This window comes from Chrysemys picta, chromosome 23, assembly GCF_011386835.1.
Source record: "Chrysemys picta bellii isolate R12L10 chromosome 23, ASM1138683v2, whole genome shotgun sequence".
NCBI lineage: Eukaryota > Metazoa > Chordata > Testudines > Emydidae > Chrysemys > Chrysemys picta.
In genome coordinates this window covers 11,594,488-11,617,046 of record NC_088813.1, presented here as the reverse complement: position 1 = coordinate 11,617,046, position 22,559 = coordinate 11,594,488, and the positions used below count along the sequence as shown (strand labels likewise).

General features: G+C 47.6%; 1 protein-coding gene across 2 annotated transcripts in view; it reads right to left on the bottom strand.

The window, feature by feature from the left end:
• The window catches only part of RUNX3 (RUNX family transcription factor 3), a 117,071-nt gene that overhangs the window by 91,171 nt on the left and 3,341 nt on the right, over positions 1 to 22,559 (bottom strand). The window lies entirely within an intron of this gene.

Sequence of the window (22,559 nt, the reverse complement as noted above, 5' to 3'; positions counted from 1 at the left end):
TGTTTCCCTATGTTTACCAGCTTCACCTGGTAAGTCCTGTCATAACAGCATTTACATAGTAACCAATGGCAGCCTAGCATTTTACAGACAAATGAACGACACAATCTCGCCTCCAAGCAACTTACAAAGTCAGTCCCATATTGTGAACCACGCAGGTGGCCCCCTGCACCTGCGCAGACCCTCACTGAACGCTGGTTCTAGGCCCTGTGGTGCTCCATGCAAGGGCACAAGAGACCGAGCCTCCTACGAATAATTGTATTAACGTCATGGCTGGGTTTGCAAGCTCAGGCTGTACAAGCCCAACTTTGCTCCCATCAAAGGTAAAACTTTCACTGACTTCAACGGAAGCAGGATCATGCCTCCCATATATGTCTGCTCTTCTTGGCACCCTCCAGCACACAGCAATATTGTTAAGTCCCTTGTGTTTATTTTGTTCCCATAACTGTAGTGGTTATTGTAATGTTTCAGGAGGGTTGGAGAGTACCCCAAGCACTCCCCGAAGGCTTATTCTCAGATAGAGAGGATTTGGCAGGGAACAAACAGCTGAAAACAGAAATTAAAGGCGATTCCAGCAAATTAATCCACATAAACTCTCAGCTACTTCGGTGCGTTCTTACCTCCCCCACAGGAGCATTGTGAGGACGAATTGGGGAAGGCTGTAAATCTGTAAGCGCCCCAGGCACTGTGTTACACATCTTGGAAAGGAGTGGAGTGCTCAGTTCTCAGTTGTTCTGCTTATCAGTACTGTGCCCATAGAGAGCACTTTTTCTGGATCTCAAACTGCTTTCCGGATATGGCACTTCTGCAGCACAGGTCAGCACAATCGTCCCCATTTTACGCATGAGGAACGGTCAGTGATCAGTCCCAAAGAACGGAGTGACGCAGCAACAAGGCTGGGAACAGACCCCAGGGAAGGACTGCAGTGTCTTGCAGCTACGCACTAGCCATGAACTGCAGCGGTTGTTATTAGTATTGTGCTGTGCGATATCCAGAGCCTGCCCGGCACTTTACAGCCAAGCATCGATAAGGGGCCTGATTCTGATCTCCCTGGCGCTGGTGGTTTTCCACAGGGATAATTCTCCTGACGTTGATGGAGTTACTTTGGATTTACCCCCGTGTAAGTATGATGAGATCTGGGCCCTAAACGGGCAAAGAGCCTGGAAAACAGGATGCAGCAAAAAGGAGTTCAGGCCCTGTGGATGTGGACTAAGCAGACTGAGGATGTCTAAGTCAGAGTCAAGTCTGGTCTATTACCATAGCTCTCAGCACTCCCACCAGTCGGTTTTGATTTTGGTAAGTTATTTTGTTAACAATAGCCGTGTTTTGTTGTGAAATCACATCCCCATACAGCTAACACCACAGGCCACTTACCAAATAACCCATGAAGCCCAAGGATGACCAGGCAGCATAACCTCTCACGCATGCCTGCTCCTGAGGGATGTCATTTCTTTTCATGTCAAAACTGCCTGCACTCCACCCCAAAGCAGCCTCTTCGTCACTTTTATTGCGGAGAAGAAATTTACATCAGAAGGAATCACGAAACCGACGTGACGGAGAGAGTTGCTCGCCCTAAACAAACAAATCCGCACAGCACCTGGAAGTCTCCTCCCATGAATAATTTTTATCTCCCTCGTTTTGAGGGGTTGTCACACGCTGGGTCAGCTGGTGTGAATCGGCAGAGCTCCTCTAACATACAAATTACACCAGTTTACATCAGCTGAGGATCTGGCCCAGTGATTGTCTCCCTCACTTGGGTACCGGGAAGTTGAGGGGCACGGAGACTATAAGCCACCTGACTGGAGAACGCATCAAAAATCACCCCCACCACCAGCAATAGTTCATGCCTTTCTCTTCAGGGTTGAGTTTTATTTCTCTAAAATCAAAACCGGTCAGCGCTACATAAATCAAACAGGTAAACCAGGCCCTGCCTCCTGCTGGAGCCTTCCTGCTTCCTGCAGGTATCACTCTTATCTAAGGGCCAGCTGACCAGCAGCCTCTCAGGTTACGTCTACACTGCAATAAGAAACCCAGGGCACCAAGTCTCAGAGCCCAGGTCAGCTGACCTGGGCTCGTGGGGCTTGGGTTGCAGGGCTAAACATGGCAATGTAGACAGTCAGGTTCAGGCTGGAGCCTGGACTCTGAGATCCACTGTCCACATTGACCTGAGCCAGTTGCTGCTGGTCTTTTATTGCAGCAAAGACCTACCCTCACTGGACACAAACTCATCACTTGAGAGGCAGCTAGTCAATTGCAAAAGGGGTGGAGACGAAACCCAGTTCCCTTAGAGGGCCCTCCTACCTTGTGGCAGAGGGTAATGTTGAATGAGGCTAATTTTTCAGTATCTCCCTTCACGATCAATTTCAATAAAACACTTTTTGCCTCCCCTACTCCATGTTGGTTGTTTTTATATTTTCTTTTATTTAATAAAAACTCAAGTAATACATTCCTCATGCTCCCACTGTGCTCACTTCTTCCCGGGAGAATGGAAAACCATTTAATCGTTTCTAAATATGTTTATATTATGGAAAATCGTAGATGCTTTGATGGTCCCATTCCCTTCAAAAATCATGTTTTTAAAAAAGACAAGGGAGGAATGGAGAGGAAGGAGGGCCTAGTGGTGAAAGCACTGGACAGGACTCAGGACTAGAGCAGGCTGACATTTTTTGGCCGGAACTTTTTGTCCACTGAAAAATGTAGATTTGGGTCGATCAAAACATTCTGCAATGTCATATCGAATTGGTTGACTTGTTTTGGTTGAAAAAGAAACCAATCAACAATCATTCCAAACAAGTCAAAACGTTTTAATGTTGCTATTCAAAACAACTTACCATTTCAAAATTTGCTTCTATTTTATTTGTTAACCAATTAAAAAACTCAAAAAGGAAACCAAACATTTCATTTTGGGTTGAGCAAAACATTTCATTCCTTTTTTTTTTTTTTTTCAGTATTTCAGATTGGCCAGGGAACCAGAAAAAAATCAGTTTTTTGCTCGGCTGTATTCAGAAGATCTAGGCTCAGACCTGGTTCTGCCAGACACCCTGTGACTTTGGGCCAGTCACTTGTGGTCAGTTTGTTTGTCTCTTTAGATGGTAAGCTCTCTGGGACAAGGGATTGTCTTTTCTTTACTGTCTGTCTGTACAGTACCTGACACTATATGACCCCCATCCTGGTCATTACATAGTAGGGTGATCAGCCAGCAAGTGTGAAAAATCGGGACAGCAGGTGGGGGGGTCATAGGAGCCTATATAAGAAAAAGACCCAAAAATCAGGACTGTCCCTATAAAATCGGGACATCTGGTCACCGTACTACATAGTGCAAATAAATAACAACAATAATGATACCATAAGTCCCTGTCTTGTTTCTTTCAGTATAATCCCTCCCCCCTCATTACTAATTCACTCACTATTGTCTCTCTCTTGTTTTTCCCGATGTTTATGCTAAACTTTAAAATCGCAAGGGGGACATATCTGGAATCAAAACGGCAGAAAGCTCTCATCCCAGCTTCAGTGAGAGCTTACCTGGGTGACTGTCACCCAGCGAAGAGCAGTCATCCACATTTTAAGGCCGACAGTTTCAAAACTGGCCGTTCATTTGGGGGTACAGAAGGCCTTCGTTTTTAGGAGCCCAATTCGACACACCTCGCTTTGATTTCAAGAGGTGTTGAGAAAGTATGGAGCAGGGGGTCTTCAGCAACTCTAGAAATTAGGATCTAGAACATCTCAAGCTGAGGCACCCAAAATTAATGGATCCTTCTGAAACCTTGACCTTAGCCTTTTAAACCCATGTTAGAGTAGCCCCAGAGGAGCTAGTCAAAGTAGTTGATGGAGCAGGAGCAGGGACAGCAGCTGAGCTGGGGGATTTATAGCCAAAAAGTAGCACAAGTGAGAAATCTATCCTGATAGGGCCTTAAAAGGCTAAGGCCAAGTTTTCAAAAGAGTCCACTAATTAAGGGTGGGTCAGTATTTGCAGCCTCCGTGGGAAAGGAACTGATGGGAGGAAGTGGGGGGAGGAACAGGTACAGGGGAACAGCCAGGGGACTTATTGCTCAGAAGAAGCACAACGGAGATACGCCCCTTCCTCTCCAAAACAGGCTTGCAAACACTGACCTACAGCCAGGCACAGGCAATAACACTAACGATAATAATACGACGATATCACACTTAGGGCAATCACACCTTGGTCTGTTACTCAATGCTGACCACTATTTGACATCCAGCAACCCCCTTTTTCCTCTCCCCTTGTGAGGTGTCCATAAACGGCTTCCTTGCTGCTTGGTTACCGGTTTGGCCCATGGTGCGATGACCCAGTTCCTCAGAGGTATTTAGGCATCTAATTCCCATTGTTTTCAATGGGAGAGAGATGCCTAAATCTCTTTGAGCATCTGGGCCTGGGCTCATTAGCTGAGCACAGCCAGGTGTAGCCTGTAGCTCCCCTACCCTGCCTGCCTAACCCCAGGCCTTTGGCCTGACACAAGAGGCTTTAACAGATTTCTCAGACCTCCACGATCTCGAGAATTTTAGCTGCATTGCAACCGTGCAAATGGCATTAACTAGAACGTAGCAAGAAGAGAGCGACGGATCTTCGCCAAAGGGCAGAAACTGAAGGGATGGGGCTGAGAGGAAATTCGAAGGCTTTGCAAATTCCTGTTATCTACTACGCTTGTGTGGGTGATTTGTGTAACTGACCAAATCAGTTCAAACTGCCAATAGTCCAGTTGACTAGACAGTGCAGTGTGGTTAGCTTCCTACATCATCCAGTCGGGGAAAAGGAGTTTTCTTCTTATAGCAGATGTACACTTAGTTCCCTGGGTTCTCACAGGCCATCCAGAATGGCAAATCAAAGTTGTCAGTCAAATACGATCATTAGTCTGGAGTCATATGCTTATTAGATAGGCTCTTGAGGGAAAGGGGTTGTTTTGGGGCTAACACTCCCACAACTTTTGGGGTTTCAAATTCCAGATCCTAATTTTGCAACCAGAGTTAGATCCCCACCTTGCAAACATTCCTGTACTTAAATTTACTACTGAGAGTAGTAACTTCTTTGCAGGATCAGAGCCTACCTTTCATTATTATTTATCTAGTGCCTTTGATGGGCATCACACCTTACACAAACATAGAAGACTCAGCGCCCACCTGTATGAGTTTACAGTATAAGACCTGGATCCAGTCAACCCTTCCACATATGCTTAACGTTAAGCGTATGAGTGTGTGCCGGACGGACACCTCACAGCAGGACTGCTGTTCGCAATGGAATCAGTGGGAGTTTATCACTGACTTCAATGGTAGCAATATCAAACCCTACATCAAACTGATGTTTCACCCAGGAATGGCAATAGGCCAAAATGAGTAGAGTGAAGGGGAAGAGAGGCAGTGGGAGTGCCCATTAAATAACATTATCTGGAGTGGAGTGTATGTGTCACTGGACTAGAGGCACTACACTACAGTCATGCACAGAGCGAGTCCTTTCTTGCCCGCTACACCTAGGGTGACCAGATGTCCCGATTTTATAGGGACAGTCCCTATTTTTGGATCTTTTTCTTATATAGGCTCCTATTATCCCCCACCCTCGTCCCGATTTTTCACACTTGGGCCACGTCTACACCACCCGCCGGATCAGCGGGTAGTAATCGATCTATCGGGGATCGATTGATCGCATCTCGTCTAGACGCGATCAATCGATCCCTGAATCAACGCCCGTACTCCACCTCGGCAGGAGGAGTAAGCGGAGTCGACGGAGGAGCCACGGCGGTCGACTCGCCGCCGTGAGGACGGCCAGGAAAGTCGAACTAAGATACTTCGATAGCGTAGCTGAAGTTGCGTATCTTAGATCGATTCCACCCCCCCTCCAGTGTAGACCAGCCCTTGCTGTCTGGTCACCCTAGCTACACCGCTGCACTGTCATAATGGTCCCTCCTGGCTTGAAGAGAGGCGGGCCAAATTCTATTCTCTTGCTGATCTACTCGGGTGTAACTCTTCTGGTTTCAATGGGTTGACTCCAGAATGAGATCAGACTCAGGCCCTATGAATTCCTAGCATTACTGGCGTCAATGAGCCACATGCATTCATCCGGGCAGCGGGTTTGGGGCTTTTATAGAGAGCGTTCCAAATACGAGGCTACTCCGGAATGGGCTAGTCAGAGGATTCTCCATGAGGCCATAAATCACCTTCAATTAGAGAAGTTTGGACTGGTTTTCAGGTGGGGAGAAAAATTCCCGGTTCAGCTTTCGGCCTGGACAGCGATACCCTTGCTGAACTTCGGGGGGATTCCAGACTTGAGCAATGAGCAATGCCAGGAGTTAGCCACCCAGTTGTTTTTCTCAGAACCCAGTATAGGTGGAGTTTTTCAATACCCTGTGTGGGAGTTATGTGCAGCAGAAATAAAAAAAAAAACACCTGGGTTTTCAGAGGGCCCCTTCTTCCCATGTGCTGTTCTCACACTGTCTGCTTCTCCTGTGAGAGACTGATGTGTGAACTGCTCAATCAGAAGGAAGCCTGACCCGTGTGTACATGGGACCTATTCTGAGAACTTTCACATAGTTCCCATTGACTGGGAAACCACTTCCTCTGTCTGCGAGAGCAGCTACCTCATTTGGAAAGTGACTCTCACACACGATACCGTGTGCTTTCTTCATTGGCTTGTCTGACTTGTGAACGTACCGGGGAGGGAGGGAAAAGAGAGGAGACAAATTGACCAAACAGGTGAGACGGGAGGGAAATATTTCCAGAGTAGCAACTGGTAACAGTTTGACAGCCCACTTTCTGGGGGGAGGGGGTGTGAAAATCATGGATGTATCAGAGATCAGAAGAGGACTCTACATTGTACAGAGCTGGACTCTAAAGCCCTTTGAGTTTTTACCCAGTCTTTACTCTGGCACAACTTACTATCTCTCGTAGGAGCTTACACAGCCCCATTACCGCGGTATCCGAGTCCCCCCATTCTTTAGTGTCACACAACCTTGTAAGGTAGGAAATTGCTATTATCCCAATTTTGGTAAACTGAGGCACAGTGAGGCTAAGGGACTTGCCCAAAGTCACACTGGAAGTCTGTGGCAGAGTAGGGACTTGAACATAAGATTCTGGCTAGGGCCCTAACCACTGGACCCTTCTTCCTCCCACGGACTTCCTCTTCCATTGACTTCATCTGGTGTCTTGCCCGAGCGTGGACTGCAGGCTCTGGCCCAGAGGTTTAATTGTTCCTGATCCATAACCGGATCTCACTCATTCTCCCCTGTTTCATTCACCCCATGGCAAAGAGCCTGGCTTTGGCCATCTTCAGGACATGCTGCAAGGCACATCTGTATTCCCAGGCTGTCCCTGGGGTCAGAGCTGTGTGGGAGGGGTGGGGGCGAGGATGAGAACTGTGTGGAGAGTCTGCTGAAAAGAATATTTGTATTTACAGAGCAGTAGCACTCAAGAAGTGCTTGGTGCTTTGCAGACAGCGGGGAAGAGGCAGTCTCTGCATCAAAGAGAGGAAGGATGGTCCAGTGGTTAAGGCCCTAGCCTCAGATCTAGGTTCAATTTCCTGCTCTGCTACAGACTTCCAATGTGACCTTGGGCAAGTCATTTAGTCTCTCTAGGCCTCAATGCCTCATCTGTAAAACAGGGATAACAGCACTGCCCTACCTCACAGGGGTCTTGTGATGACAAAGACATTAATGAGCATACGACACAGTGGTGGGGTCATTTACGTACCGTAGACAGACAGACTGAGCTCTGGACAGGCAGTGCTGTGGATTGAAGGGCCTCTAGCCTGGGAATCTTTTGAAAATTTCAGGCCCACTTCATTGTGGCCACACCCCTTGGGGAGCCATTTATGCCGATGCAAAGTGAGCGTGAAACACCCCCACATCACTTTGCACTGATGTTAACCGCTGCAGACAGAGCAGGGCAACACTGAACTGGGCCCTTGGACCAAGATTTTCAAAAGTGACGAGTGATTTTGGGGGCCTCCATTTAGTGCCCAACTAGACGGGCCTTCAAGGACCCGGACTTTCAGAAAGGGCTCAGCACCGGCCCCTCCGGGGTGTGGTTAGCTGCAGGGCCGGCTCTAACTTTTTTGCCGCCCCAAGCAAAAAAAAAGAGCACTGCCCTGCCATAACAGCCCCCCCACCCCCTGAGTGCTGCACTGCCGAAACACCCCCCCTGAGCGCTGCGCCGCCGAAACACCCCCCTGAGCGCTGCGCCGCTGTAACACCCCCCCCGAGTGCTGCGCTGCCGAAACACCCCCCGAGCGCTGCGCCGCCGAAACACCCCCCGAGCGCTGCGCTGCCCTGCTGAAACATCCCCCGAGCGCTGCGCCGCTGAAACACCCCCTGAGCACTGCGCCGCCGTAACACCCCCCCACATGCTGCCCCACCGAAATACCCCCCCGAGCGCCGCGCTGCAGGAAAAAACCAAAAACAAAAACAAAACCCCGAGCACCGCGCCACCAAACCCCCCCCCCCAAGCGCCACGCCGCCAAAACACAAACAACAACAACAAAAACCCCGAGCACCCCCCGCCACTCCAAGATTGGCCGCCCCTTACAAGGTGCCGCCCCAAGCACGTGCTTGGTCGGCTGGTGCCTGGAGCCGGCCCTGGTTAGCTGAGCACTCCAAAGCAATCGGCCCTTTTGAAAATCACAGCCTGTGTAGATGGAGTGTTTTGGTAAGAAGTTACGCCTCCAATATCTCCTGTTCATAACACACTTTGGGTGTGAGACAGTGGGCCGATGCCACAGGGATAGGCATGGCAGAAAACCCTGGAGCGGTAGGTCACACGAGAGGGAGGTGAAAGCCAAAATAACTACTCATTTCTATTCATTTATTATTATTCAGCTCAGTCTATCTGTGGTACATATATGGCACCCGTCACTGTGTCATCTCTTAGGGCCTTAACATTATTAATGTATTTGTCAACACAATACTCCTGTGAGGTAGAGACCAACACAATATCCCTGTTTCACAGATGAGAAACTGAGGCACAGAGAGACTAAATGACTTGCCCAAGGACACTCTGGAAGTCTACAGCAGTGGTTCTCAACCAGGGGTTCACATATTATCCCTGGGGGTACGCAGAGGTCTTCCAACAGGTACATCAACTCATCTAGATAGTTGCCGAGTTTTACAACAGGCTACATAAAAAGCACTAGCCAAGTCAGTACAAGCTAAAATTTCATACAGACAATGACTTGTTTATACCGCTCTATACACTGAAATGTAAGTACAATATTTATATTCCAATTGATTTGATAATTATACGGTACCAATGAGAAAGTCAGCAATTTTTCAGTAATACTGTGCTGTGACACTTCTGTATTTTTATGTCTGATTTTGTAATTAAGTAGTTTTTAAGTGAGGTGAAACTTGGGGGACGCAAGACAAATCAGACACCTGAACGGGGTACAGTTGTCTGGAACGGTTGAGAGCCACTGATCTACAGCAGAGCAGAGAGATGTTTAAAAAGTCCTGCGAGTTGGCCTAACTCTGTCCCCACTGCAGTTAATTGTAAAACGCCCAAGGAGTTCAGTGGGAGCAGAGTTAGTCCAATGCTGAGTGCATCCCACCCATACTGTGCATTCTAATATATATTGATCATATTGGTAGCAGTAAGCATATATACTGTAATTTTAGTAACACATACGTTTGATGATATTTGCAATGGGTAACAATATGCTGGCAGTATAATTTATAGGATATTTGGTATAATATATACAATGGAAATATGTTACATAGGGTGAAAATGATTAGCGCCTCTAATGAACTGGCTAGAGTGTATGTGTCACCCATTGGGCTGTCCATGAGGGAGTCCGGTCTGCTCAGCTATGCATCAGAGCCCCTGCACAGTAAGCAGTTAATGGAGAGTCTCCTTTGACCCAGCTAGTTGGGGTTTGAAGTGAGATGTCTGGATCCAGAGTCAGATCTGACTTTCCAGGGAGTTTAGATGCTGGAGGCTCCAATTCATGCCTGTCTCTAATAACTATGCTCTCAAATCATGCTCTAAAGATGTGCTCTGAATCCAGGCTAGGGGTAGTTACTTCAGGTCTCTTGCCTGCCTTGTACATGTTATTTTCATAGCATCATAGGACTGGAAGGGACCTCGAGAGATCATCTTGTCTCGTCCGGTCCCCTGCACTCATGGCAGGACTAAGTATTATCTAGACCATCCCTGGGATGTCTAACCTGCTTTTAAAAAATCTCCAGTGATGGAGATTCCACAAGCTCCCTAGGCAATTTATTCCAGTGCTTAACCACCCTGATAGTTAGGAAGTTTTTCCTAATGTCCAACCTAAACCTCCCTTGCTGCAATTTAAGCCCATTGCTTCTGGTCCTATCCTCAGACGTTAAGAAGAACAATTTTTCTGCCTCCATCCTCCATGTAACAACCTTTTATATACTTGAAAACTGTTATGTCCCCTCTCAGTCTTCTCTTCTCCAGACTAAACAAACCCAGTTTTTTCAATCTTCCCTCATAGGTCATGTTTTCTAGACCTTTACGATAACATAGCTTCCAGGTAACATGGAGCATCCCTCAGGCATGAAGAAGCAGGCAAGGTTAAAGAGAATTGATTCACTGACCACATTCTGAGCTTTTATCTTCGGCTGAGTCATTTGCTGAAGATATTTTGTCTCTCAGACCATTTTCATTAGCTTCCTGGCTAAGGTTTTGCCTGTCTATATCCCCTTTTGTAACATGCAAATACCAAGCAGCTCCCATTTGTCTGCATGACGTGAAACACAAAGCTGACGTGTCTCAGGCTGCGGCGAGCATCAGACAAAGTAGTTACATTTTAGTGAAGTTGGAGTTAAAGGAACTAGTCCAATTTATCATCCATAAAATCATTGTAAAAACCTAAATGAAATCTAAACGCCTCCTGAGCAGATTTTGCCCAGGGAAAGGACCACGCCTCTAATGAGACAACACTGCTTCCCTGGCCTAACAATATCATGATAGAATATTATGATATGTGTCATTAAAAATGTCCCTCAAATCCCTCTTTAGTAATCCCCTCTGACATGCAGCCTAACGCAGGCAGATGTGAGCTACATTGTACATGCAAAGAGAAATGTAGCAACATGTCTGTACTACTGCAGTCATGTCCAGCCTTCTTCCCATCAGTTATTTACCTTATCCACCTGTTGCATCTTGTCATTAACCAAGCTTGTATGCCCACTGAGGCAGGGCCTGTCTTTTTACTACATCTTTGTACAGCACCTGGCACAGTGCGGTCCCAATCACTGACTCAGGCCTTTAGGATCTTCTGTAAATAATAACCAGAACACTTTCTTCTTTAACACTGGCTCCCAGTAGCAAAGTACCCTACACTTTATCCATTGTGATGTTGATTGTATGTGGTTTCTTAAGACTCATCTTTGGCTGGGACTTAAAACCAGGAAGCTGGCCATAATAATTAAAGATCACATGGGCCTCTTGTTAAAAAACAAATAGATATTAGCTCTAGTGTCCTCGCCAAAACACATGTCGGGGGGCACCGAAACGATTTGTAAATTTGAGTCGAATTTGACTAATACTTTTGGCCGAAAAAAAGAGAGGATTTCCCCCCCAGAAATGTCAAAATAGTTCATTTAAAAAAAATCACCATGAGCCCTTTTGAAAATGTCGACTCGATTCAACGTTCCAAACATTTTGTTTCGAACCAAATGAATTTTTTGGGGATTTTCATTTCGGCGAGGGAATTGAAAAAATTCAATTTCTGTTTGAAATGAAACTGGGTTTTGTTGTTGTTGTTGCTGGTTTTCAGTTTGGCCACCAGTCTGAGAAGTCAATTATTTGCTCAGCTCTAGTTAGGAGTCGGAGTGGGGGGGAGGGATTTAGAACAGAGAAGGTGCCCGGATGTCCCAATCTGCCTGCAATGATTCAAATGGGCGTGTCCCCCAAATAAAAGGCAGATTGTGCCAATTGCCATTTGAATACTTTCACTCTTGTTTGTCCTGAGAACGCACCCTGGACACCAGTAGAGTGGTGTTATCCATGTGCCCTTTGCCCTGCATGACTGGTTGATCTTCCTGGGGTCTGATGTCAGGATTCCCTGCCCGCACTTGCTGTCTGACGTCAGTCTCTCAAACACTCTGTGCCTCTGTGTAACCATCTGTAAAACGGAGGAGTCACCAGTGTTTGTTGAGCACTTTCCGAGCCTCAGATGAAAGGAACTACAGACGTGCACTTGAATGACCTCTCTCCTTCTCTGCCCTTTGCCCCATGAGTGACCGGCCCATGCAAGGTTTACAAGAGCAGTAGCCTGTTTGGGAATTGAATTAAAGAGCTAAGGTAGGTGAGGTAATTAATATCTTTTACTGGACCAACTTGTTGCTGAGAGAGACGAACTTTTGAGCTGACACAGAGCTTCAGAACCTGAAGAAGAGCTCTGTGTCAGCTCGAAAGCTCCTCTCTCTTCACCAACAGAAGTTGGTCCAGTAAAAGATATTCCCTCCCCCATCTCATCTCTCTAATATCCTGGGACCGACACGGCTACGGCAACACTGCACACAACAATGGGCGCTGCATTGTCATTTAAGGGATTGCTCATGTCAGATGAATGTTTGTTTCACAAAAACTTTCGCAGCAAGTAGCTGTTTTGCATGCTTGGCAATCAGCGAAGGGTTAAACCACCACTCTAGGCATGTTCCCTGCCTCTGCCCTCATTAATCACAAGTGGAAAACTCAACTGGACACACGCAGCCGGGGGCTGGAACAGTTCGTGTAGTGGAAGTGCTGAGAGCCATTGAACCAAACTGGAAACCCTGGATAGAATGGAAACCACTTCAAGCCAGGGGGTGCGGCAGCCCCCCCAGCTCCCCTAGTTCCCATAGCTATACTCACAGCTGGCCTGTGCCAGCCAATTTGGGCTCATGCGGCTCAGGCTGCAGGACTGTATCGTAGCTGTGTAGACTTCCAGCATCGGGCTAGAGCGTGAGCTCTCGGACCTCCCACCCCTCAGCACTAAGGGCCTTATTCTCCACTGTTGACATCAATGGGAGTAGGAATGGGACCTCTATGGCGCCTTAGCAAACACCCCAGTTTTTCCTCCTCCTTTCTCCAAATCTAGCTCAGTTTCCAGGCAAAAATCTTCTCTCTGATCTGCCTCCCAGATTGCTGAATGCCCGAGGCCGTCCTGTGTGTGGCGTGACCCCAGGATGTGCAATTAGATTCCCATCAGCCTCACGCTGACTTCAAGATGTCTGCTGACGGTCTAAGAATCAAACACCTGCTTACGTACTTTGCTGAATCAGGGCCTTAGACTCATTCATCCCAAAGAGCTTAACAACCTACACACAGGAGTCATTTTGCCCACCACTGAATTGCAGCCACCTCTGCCTTGAAACACAGTAACTTTTTACATCCCGTGTGCTGTCTTCACTGCTATTGTTCCCTGGATTCGAGCCAGCTCAGGGGCCTACCCGTATACAGCGTTTGCAGTCTAGACATACCCTTTGTTAAACAAATGGCAAAGACTTCAAGAGGCGGCCCACTGAATTAGCCTTTGGGAGCATGGTATCAAAACATGTACACCTCTACCCCGATAGAACGCTGTCCTCGGGAGCCAAAAAATCTTACCACGTTATAGGTGAAACCGCATTATATCGAACTGGCTTTGATCCGCCGGAGTGCGCAGCCCCGCCCCTCCAGAGCGCTGCTTTACCTTGTCATATTCGAATTCGTGTTATATCAGGTCGCATTATATCCGGATAGTGGTGTATTTGGGCTCTGTCATTTAAAGGGTTCCTCACTTCTTTTGTGACCTTGGTCAAATCACTTAATCTCTCAGTGCCTCAGGAGCTGTAAAATGGGGATAACACTCCCTTTGTCTTGTCTATTTAGATTATAAACTCTTCAGGGCAGGGACTGTCTCTCGTTATGTGTCTGTACAGCACCTAGCACCAGGGGGCCCTGATCTCAGTTGCGGCTGCTAGGAGCTATTGTAAGACTAATAAATCTTGCCCATGGGGATCAGATTTCGGGATCGGGGCCTTTGATTGTAAGTGCCTCAGATCCGGGAATACATGGCTTCTTCTGCTTTTAGTTGGGATCTCTAAGTGCGACTATAGTAAAATAATAAACAATGCTTTCCAGGATTTTATGACATAAATTAAACAAGAAGAGAAAAGGGACCAGTTTAGCTCTGCCACATGAGGAGACTCCTGTAGGTGCTATTTAGAATGTGGAAAAATATTCTCCTTTCTTTTAGTTCAGAGAAATACTCCAGAAAGACTTGATGAAACCACAGACATTTTCGTCTGGAATCTACCCCTATCGTACATTGCATTATAGATGAGTCATTCCTACACTCCCATCTTCCTCCGCTTTGAGATGTGGCGTTTCACATAACACGGCAGAAGAGAGAGAGAGAAATATTGTCAGGGTTACAGTTTTCCGTGGTTAAAAAGCAACACAGAAATCCATTGAAAGGAAAAGTTTGTAGAGCGGGAATCCTGAGGTGGTGGATTACAGGAAGATTAAAATAAAAAACCTCTGCTTGTTGAAGTGGACATTGCCTCCAGCCTACAACAAATGAGACAAGTGGGGCATTTTATCACAGCGCCCATCCCATGAAACTGGAAAGAGTTCCGTTCAAAACAAGCAACCACTCAGCTAGACTTGGCTTGGGGAATAGGGCGGGGAGCTGGCCTGGGAAGGAGAGAGGTTCTGAAATGACCTTGGGAGCACGGTAGCTTGTTGGCCCATCTGGAGAAGAAGAATGGCCTTGGTAAGGCACTGGAGTGTGAGTCAGATCTGCCTTTGCCACAGACCCCTTGCATACCTTGGGCAAGACACTTCCCCTCCCTGAGCCTCAGTTTGCCGTCTCCAAAATGAGGCTAATAATACCTCCTTCATCAGTCTTGTTTGCTCAGATTGTAGGGACTGTCTGTCACTAGGTGCATGGACATCAACTAGCATTAGGGGGGCCCATCTTGGCCCTACGACCATACCAATGCATGGTTATTATGGGACTTGCCAGAGAGTTGAGGATGCTCATCATCCCCCATGCCAGGGCCGCTAATGAACTCTGATTGGTATGTCCCTCCGTCGTTTCCTAGTTTGGATCTGGAGCGTGGTTTGGCGTATGGACTGCTGCTTCCTAGCCCCTGAATGGAGTGTTTTTCAAAGTGTCCTTTCAGGGGGACCTTGGTGTTTGTGATAGGCTGGGCTACCTGGACACACCCGGAGAACGACGTCATGTCTATCCGAGAGACAACGTGGGCGAGGGATTATCTTTTACTGGACCAGCTTCTGCTGGGGAGAGACGCCCGCTTTCGAGCTAACAGAGAGCTGCGGGCGTTCCTCAGACATGAACCCAAGCTTGGAGAGACCATCTCCAGCGTGTGAGGGGGACCCAATGAACGAAAGCAATGAAAGGGAGGGAAGGACAGAAAACAAAGGGAGGACACGGGATATTCTATACTGGACATTCCCCCTCATTTTATAGCAGTGCAGGGCTTCTCAAACGTCATTGCACCACATAGATTCATAGATTCATAGATTATAGGACTGGAAGGGACCTCGAGAGGTCATCGAGTCCAGTCCCCTGCCCGCATGGCAGGACCAAATACTGTCTAGACCATCCCTGATAGACATTTATCTAACCTACTCTTAAATATCTCCAGAGACGGAGATTCCACAACCCCCTTCTGACAACAAAAATTACTACACGACTCCGGGGCGGGGGGGAGGGACGGGAGGGCAAAGCCTGAGCCCACCCGAACCCCACCACCCTGGGCCGGGGGGCCAAAGCCCAAGCCCCACTGCCCTGGGCTGGGGGGGGGGGGGCATAAAAGCCAAAGCCCAAGGGCTTCAGCCCCAGATGGGGGGCCTGTAACCTGAGCCCCAACACCCAGGGCTGAAGCCCTTGGGCTTTGGCTTAGGCTCCCAGCAAGTCTAACACCCGCCCTGGCAACCCCATTAAAACAGGGTCACGACCCACAGTTTGAGAACCGCTGTTTTATAGGAATTATTGGTTCCTGGCTCTGCCTTTGGTTTGCCGCCAAAAATGAACTGGCTAAAATTTCCATCCACAGGAACATTACAAAGAATCACGGTCCTCTTTACCTGTGCATGGCCTTCCCATTTATTTCCTGGGCTTTACAATTCTACCCTCTTGCGACACCCACACAGATACTGCTCTGACGTCTCCAAGGAGGGTGTAGACGGAGTAGCACGAAACGACCAAGGGCTCAATTCTGCCCGTCGCTACCACAGTTGAAATCCACAGTAGCGCTGCTGGAGTCAGCAAAGTTACTCTGGATTTACATCCCGTGTAACTGAGAGCAGGATGTGGCCCAAACCAAGTGGCACATTGGCCTACAAGTGTTTATTGAATGACCGAGACCACAATCTCTAGAAAACAGTCATTGTGAAACCTCTGACTAATCTGCTCTGGTCTGTTCCTTGGTGTAATTTCAAGTTCAGAGACATTTCTGACCTTGCAGAGAAAAGAAGAAGAAATAATGGCTCATCCGGTGCTTTGGGTTGTACCCGTTCCCAAGGGAAGAGAATGAACGACCATGCTAATATATTGCGAACACAAGAGAGACCTGAGCTGTGGAAATCAGCTCTGGGTTTGAATCTGAAATTCACCCCAAACGTAGGGGCGTTTGCTTTGGATGTTCCAATTTGGGTAATTACAGAGCTAGGCTTGTACTACAAAGCGGATCTAGATCTGGATCTGCAGCTAAAACTGCTGTAAAGTTTCATCAGCTGCAGACCCATTGTTCCATTTCACACTCGTCTCTGGCGGCTAGCAATACAGCTGACTTATGCTCCTGGGGGCTTGTTGCTATTTGCTGCCCCAGCCATCCTGTCTCCTTGTATTTTAATAAAACCACAGAAATTAGAGATAGAAAAGACCTATCAGGTCATCTGATAGGTCCTTCTTCCAAGCATGTGCAGAATCGCTCCCTATTTTACAATGGGATTTCCCTGACTTCCTTTGGGCTGCTATTCCAGAGTCGAGTAGATTTTGCTGTAAGGAAGTTTCTTTTCCTGATCAGAGTCATCAGTGGGGAAGATCTGGTGGCGAGATGTTCAGGGGGTCTAGCAAAGTCAGTTCTTTTGTCTGAGTCACTGAGTTGGATAGTTGCTCAAGAACTGTCTCGTCTTCTAGCCTCCGTTATGGGGAAGACAATTTTCTCAGAGACGTCCCAGAAAATGCTCCTGAAAATGTCAAGAATGCTTTGTGCAGAGTGGGAGCCAGTGCCTTCGGACTTCCTTGGGCGAGGGATAAAACAGATCAAGACAGCAAAACCAAGATATTTTTGGGCACCACTCACGCTCCAAAAAAAATCGCAAATGTTTCCTGGCCCCGGTGGGAGAAGTTGCTTGGAAGCAGATCAAAACTGGCTGCCCATTTGATCTGTTCCTGTCAGATCCTTCTGGTGGGTCGTGATTTTTTGTGCCTGTTGCTCTGTGGCCTCTCCAAGGCATAACCTTCGCATTTCATACGGATAAGGCAGTTAAGGGAGGTTGCTCTTGTTCTCTCCTGAGGCCTTTGACATAGAGCCCTAGTTGTTTACAGATGTGTCGAGAGGGCGGAAGTGTTCATGCTAACGCAAGAGACTCAGCCAGGATTGTGGTGAACAGAGTGATCACAAGGAATATTACAGTTCTGCACCTTCTCCCCCCTGCCCAGGATAGTGGCTTTGGTCAAATAGGGTGGTCTTTCAGCTCGGACAATTTAGGAGCAGTTTAGAAATAAAATCAACAAGGAGTTATTAGATTCAGGGCCAGGGCTTTAAATTGCTGAGGTTTTCGATTGGGTGTGTGTGTGTGTGTGTGTGTGGGGGGGGGTAGCTTCTCAATACACCTTTAGGGCCAGCATATTGCTGGATTCTGGAACCAATTTACTGGCTTTCAAGTGGTCTCCTTTCAGAACAGCAGCAGACCTGAAACTCTTGGGACACCTTGGTAAGACATGCCTGGTGAGGAAGTCAGTTGCTTCTTTGCCCCAGGGGCTCACTCTGCTTTGGTTCTTTCCATTTCCTTCTACAGAGAAAAGGGTTTTAACCCCTAGGTGATGGACGCTAACAGCCGGTGATGGGGTTGGTGGGAGTGGTAGAGGGGCCTGTATGCCTAGACCGCTTTGCAGTGGGTTTTACTGTCAAGCAGACGTAACTGGAAGGAGTCTCCCTGACACAGAGTCCGCACGGCTTCCCTCAGCCCAAGTCCGCAGTAAAAGCGGGGAAAGGCCCAGTTTGTTTCAGCGAAGGGAAAAACGAAGAGCTAAAGCACGGATCAAAGTTCCAGGTAGGAAGAAGAACCAAAGACCCTTTCTCCTGGTTCTCCTCTCTCAGCTCCATCCTTCTTCCCAGCAGCCAGCCTTCCTTAATGCCTGCAACGGTCTGCAGTTTCCCACAGCACACCCTTAATGGTGCCGTGGGGACTAGTTCCCCAGCCCTGCCATCCTGCAGCCAAGGCAGGGAACACTGAACCTTCCTCTAGCCAGAGGCAGAGGATCAGCCCCTTCTCTGCCAATCTGTGTGTAATAAAAGTGTGACACACGGGATTGCTGGTAAAAGACTGAGATCTTGGTTTCCTGGCTCCAGTCACATGACACGGGACACGGTTGCTAAGAAGGCTCTGATCTCTATCATATGACAGGGGTGAGCACACACTAACCGCTGGAGCCCGGCGGTTGGGGTACACCCAACCCATCACACAGAGCATGCAGTCGGTTTTTGGATTATCACTCTCTGCAGCAAGCGCTGGCTCAAGGAGGGTTTTCCACTTCTCCCAGGTTAGACAGGACATTTTAATGGATAATACGGTACAGGGTGGGTAGGACTTGTAGGTCTCTGGAAAACCAGAACCACATAAACTAGGAATGCAGCGTGAGAGATATCGCTGGAGATGGAGACAGGGGTGAAAGGAGGCATGCGTTATCTTCTGGTTTGGGGGGCGCCCTGATTGTAAAGGGGAGTCCTAGCTAGGGTGACCAGATGTCCCAATTTTATAGGGACAGTCCCGATTTTTGGGTCTTTTTGTTATATAGGCGCCTATTACCCCCCACCCCCTGTCCCGATTTTTCACATTTGCTGTCTGGTCGCCTGAGTCCTAGCCTAGGGTGTTAATCAGAGTGGACCTTCCAATTTGACAGGAGATGGTTAAACGGGATGCTGTTGCAAATCCAATACTCTTACAGAGTGGGAAGTCCTTTGTACCATATTATATCATGTTGCGTCCCCTGTATTCCTGCGTTTCTTCTCTGCTTTAAGTTCTTTGTCTACCTAGGTATCTGTTTAGCATCAGAACATCCCTACAAGCTCAGTCAGTCTTAGACCCATTTTGCAGATGGGGAACTGAAGCCCAGAGAGATTATCAAGGAACTTGCTCAAGGTCAAACAGGAAGTTTGAGAATTGCACCCTCATCTCCTGATCCTTGCCTCCCTCTCGTTGGCTGCTGTATTTTTAACAGCTCTGTGGTACGGCATTGCTGATGAGTCTTATTCGTATGACAGTAGCAGCTAGAGGCCTCTCCCTAGATCGTGGTCCCATTATGGTAGGTGCTGTACATACATAAAGTAAGACACATCCTTGCCCTGAAGATCTGACAATCTAAATAGACACAAGTGGGAAGAGAAACTGAGGCGCAGAACGGAGAAATGTCTTATGCAAGATCAATGGCTGAGCAGGGAGTAGGACCCAGCTCTTCTAAGGCCCTACCCACTAGACCGCGTTGTCTCAGCTAATGTTGAAATTTTGCATAGGTTTGGTTGCGTAGATAAAACCCAGCCTTAAACTCCCAGCAGAGGACCCGATCCTGCCGTCGGCACACAGGCAGACCTCCATTGAAACTGAAGTCAGAGAGAGTTTCCCGGGGAAAAGCAGCAGGACTGGGCCTGCAGTGTAGAAGGATAAGCCATGATATGTTGCTGAGATTTAAGAGATTCACGGGGGACGTGCCACAGCTGAGGATGACGGAAAGAAAAATCGTCATTTTCTTTTCACTGGGAAACGTACAGACGGCAGCGTTTGACCAGCCACTCCTTTGCGTTACTAGATTTACGGGCCCAAGTGGCATTTACTGGAAAAATATCAAACGTCAGTGATCTGAAACCCAAGCCTGTTCGTGAACTCAGGATCATCCTAGATGGCTTGCAGCAGAACATGCTGCAGGGATACCATGCTCGGAGCTGGGCGGCTTGGAAGCCAAGGATGGCGGGCAGCCATTGGTTCAGTCATATGTAGAGCTACTGACAATTTTGCGAGCTCAGAAGAAACAGCGTGAATAAGCACATTCCTGACATCCTTGAAGTCAGCACTCACCAGCAACCGCAGGCAAACTCTGGCCTCAAGCACCCGTTTTAAAGTACCCATAAGGACGTCTCGTATACTACAGTTTCATGAGTGCTGCAGTCATGCCAGCTTCCCTAAATCCCATTTCACAAGTTAGGCTAATTTAGTACTTGGGTGGGAGATCTTTAAGCAACATCTCCAGGACGAGGTGTCAGTTACTATCAATAATTAGTAGTATGGAAATACTGGGAGACCCCAATGGAGATCAGAGCCACTAGGTGCTGTACAAACACACAGAAAGAGATAGTCCCTGCCTCCTACCATTAAACAGGCAAGACATAGGAGATGAAGTGACCGGCCTCACAGCATGGGGCAGAACCAGGAATAGAACCCACGTCTCCTAAGTTCTAGTGAGGAGCTCCAGCTACTAGACCACACAGGTCATCAAAAGATAACCTCCTCACTGAGCCAGTGCCCGACCAGCAGGGTGCTAGGGGTAATACTTGAATTAGGGGAGGAAGTTTATCCTTTTTCAGGTGAAAAGTTGGAGTCTGGGAAAACCATCCTCAGCAAATTAAAGCACTGGGGATGAGGATGTATATGCTAGTGTCCTTGTGGCCCTTAAAGATCCCATGGTATTTTTTTGAAACAACAGGTGCTAAACCCCCTGCCCTGGCCCAATTTCAAGCCTGGTCATTTCATTCCATCTCTCTAAGTTCCCTTCCAAACTGGAGCGGATCTCTCCCGCACTTTCTGGGCTAAACCATTGGGTAGCGTTGCTGTTCACAGTTCTATGTGTTGCTGTAGCACCTAGTAGCCGTAGTCCAGGACCACACCGGACTAGTGCTGGACAAATGCAGAACAAAAAGGTCCTGCCCCCCAAGAGCGGCAGCCTTTGTTCAGCTGAGCTTTGTAAGGCTTAGTTAGTGTATGTAAAGTAACTCAGGAATCTCCAGTGAAAGGATAGAGTGAAATCGACTACCTTTAAGACCCACCTCTGTGAAGCAACCGAGTTTTGCTGGCCCCTTGGACAATTGCTCATGACCCGTTGCGCTGTCTATAGTTAAACTGCCCAGTGGGCACTAATTCTACTGAAGCCCCTGTGGAGTTGAGGGTGCTTGGGAAGAAATTAGGCCCAGGTGCCTTTCTCAAGCCTTTGCCAGCATGACACAAGTATGATTAATGAAGGTGACATTTGTGGCTGGATGAGCTACGCTCATAGAGGTGGACTGAGCTGCCAACGGGATAACAGACCTACTTAAAGCAGTTTCAAGATCAAATTACAGTGGGCGATGGGTCTTGTAACCAGCCACAGTCCTCAGTGTCAACGGCCTGGATGAGTAACATCGATTGGAGAAAGATTCCCTCCAGCACAGTTTAATAACTCCTCTTCATGGAAAATACTCTGCATTAATGTAACACCTACGGAAGAGAATGTATTTGCGGGGGCAAAGAAATCCAATCTTCCCCATATGCCCTCACCTCCCCTTATTTCATTGGAAGCTTTGATTATTCATGGCATGCAGGAATGAACCATTAAACACTAGACGTCAGTGGGGTCACTCCCAATTTAAACCAGCAAATTTAGGAGCAGAATTTGGCCCTGTAGTATTGGTCAGATTTTCAAGATAACCCAACGTGCCACTTATTTTGGTGACTGTGTGGGAGCTGAAGCTCAGATGCTCAGAGGTATTTAAGAGCCTAACACCTATTGAAATCAGTGGGCATTTGAGGATCTCGGGACCAGGACACTAATGAAAATTTGGCTGTATCTCTCCTACATGCGTATTCCTCTCTTCTAAGCAAGAGTGAGGCATTCTCCGACTTTGCAGGAGTGTTCTGCACCTTCATTACATTTCACTCTGGATTTATGTGAAGAGCTGGGCAAATTATTTATAGGCAAAGAGTTTCTCCTATATAGTTAGTCATTCATAGACTCATAGACTATCAGGGTTGGAAGGGACCTCAGGAGGTATCTAGTCCAACGCCCTGCCCAAAGCAGGACCAATCCCCAACTAAATCATCCCAGCCAGGGCTTTGTCAAGCCGGGCCTTAAAAACCTCTCAGGAAGGTTTCTCTGGTCTCAAACAGCCCATTTTTCTAAATTAGATTTTATATCCAAAATTGTTCACTTTATGCAATTACATTTCAGCCTCTGCCAGTTACTTGGATTGTGATTGGTTATCCTAAATCACATGGCATTACTTCTGCTTCATGATTGGGTAAGTGAAAAATACTGTAAAAAAGGAGGGGGGAGGGAAAGCATTTCCAGTCTGAAGAGTGAATAGCTTTTGGGTTTGTTTGTTTGTTTGTTTCATTCCTTAAATATTTGT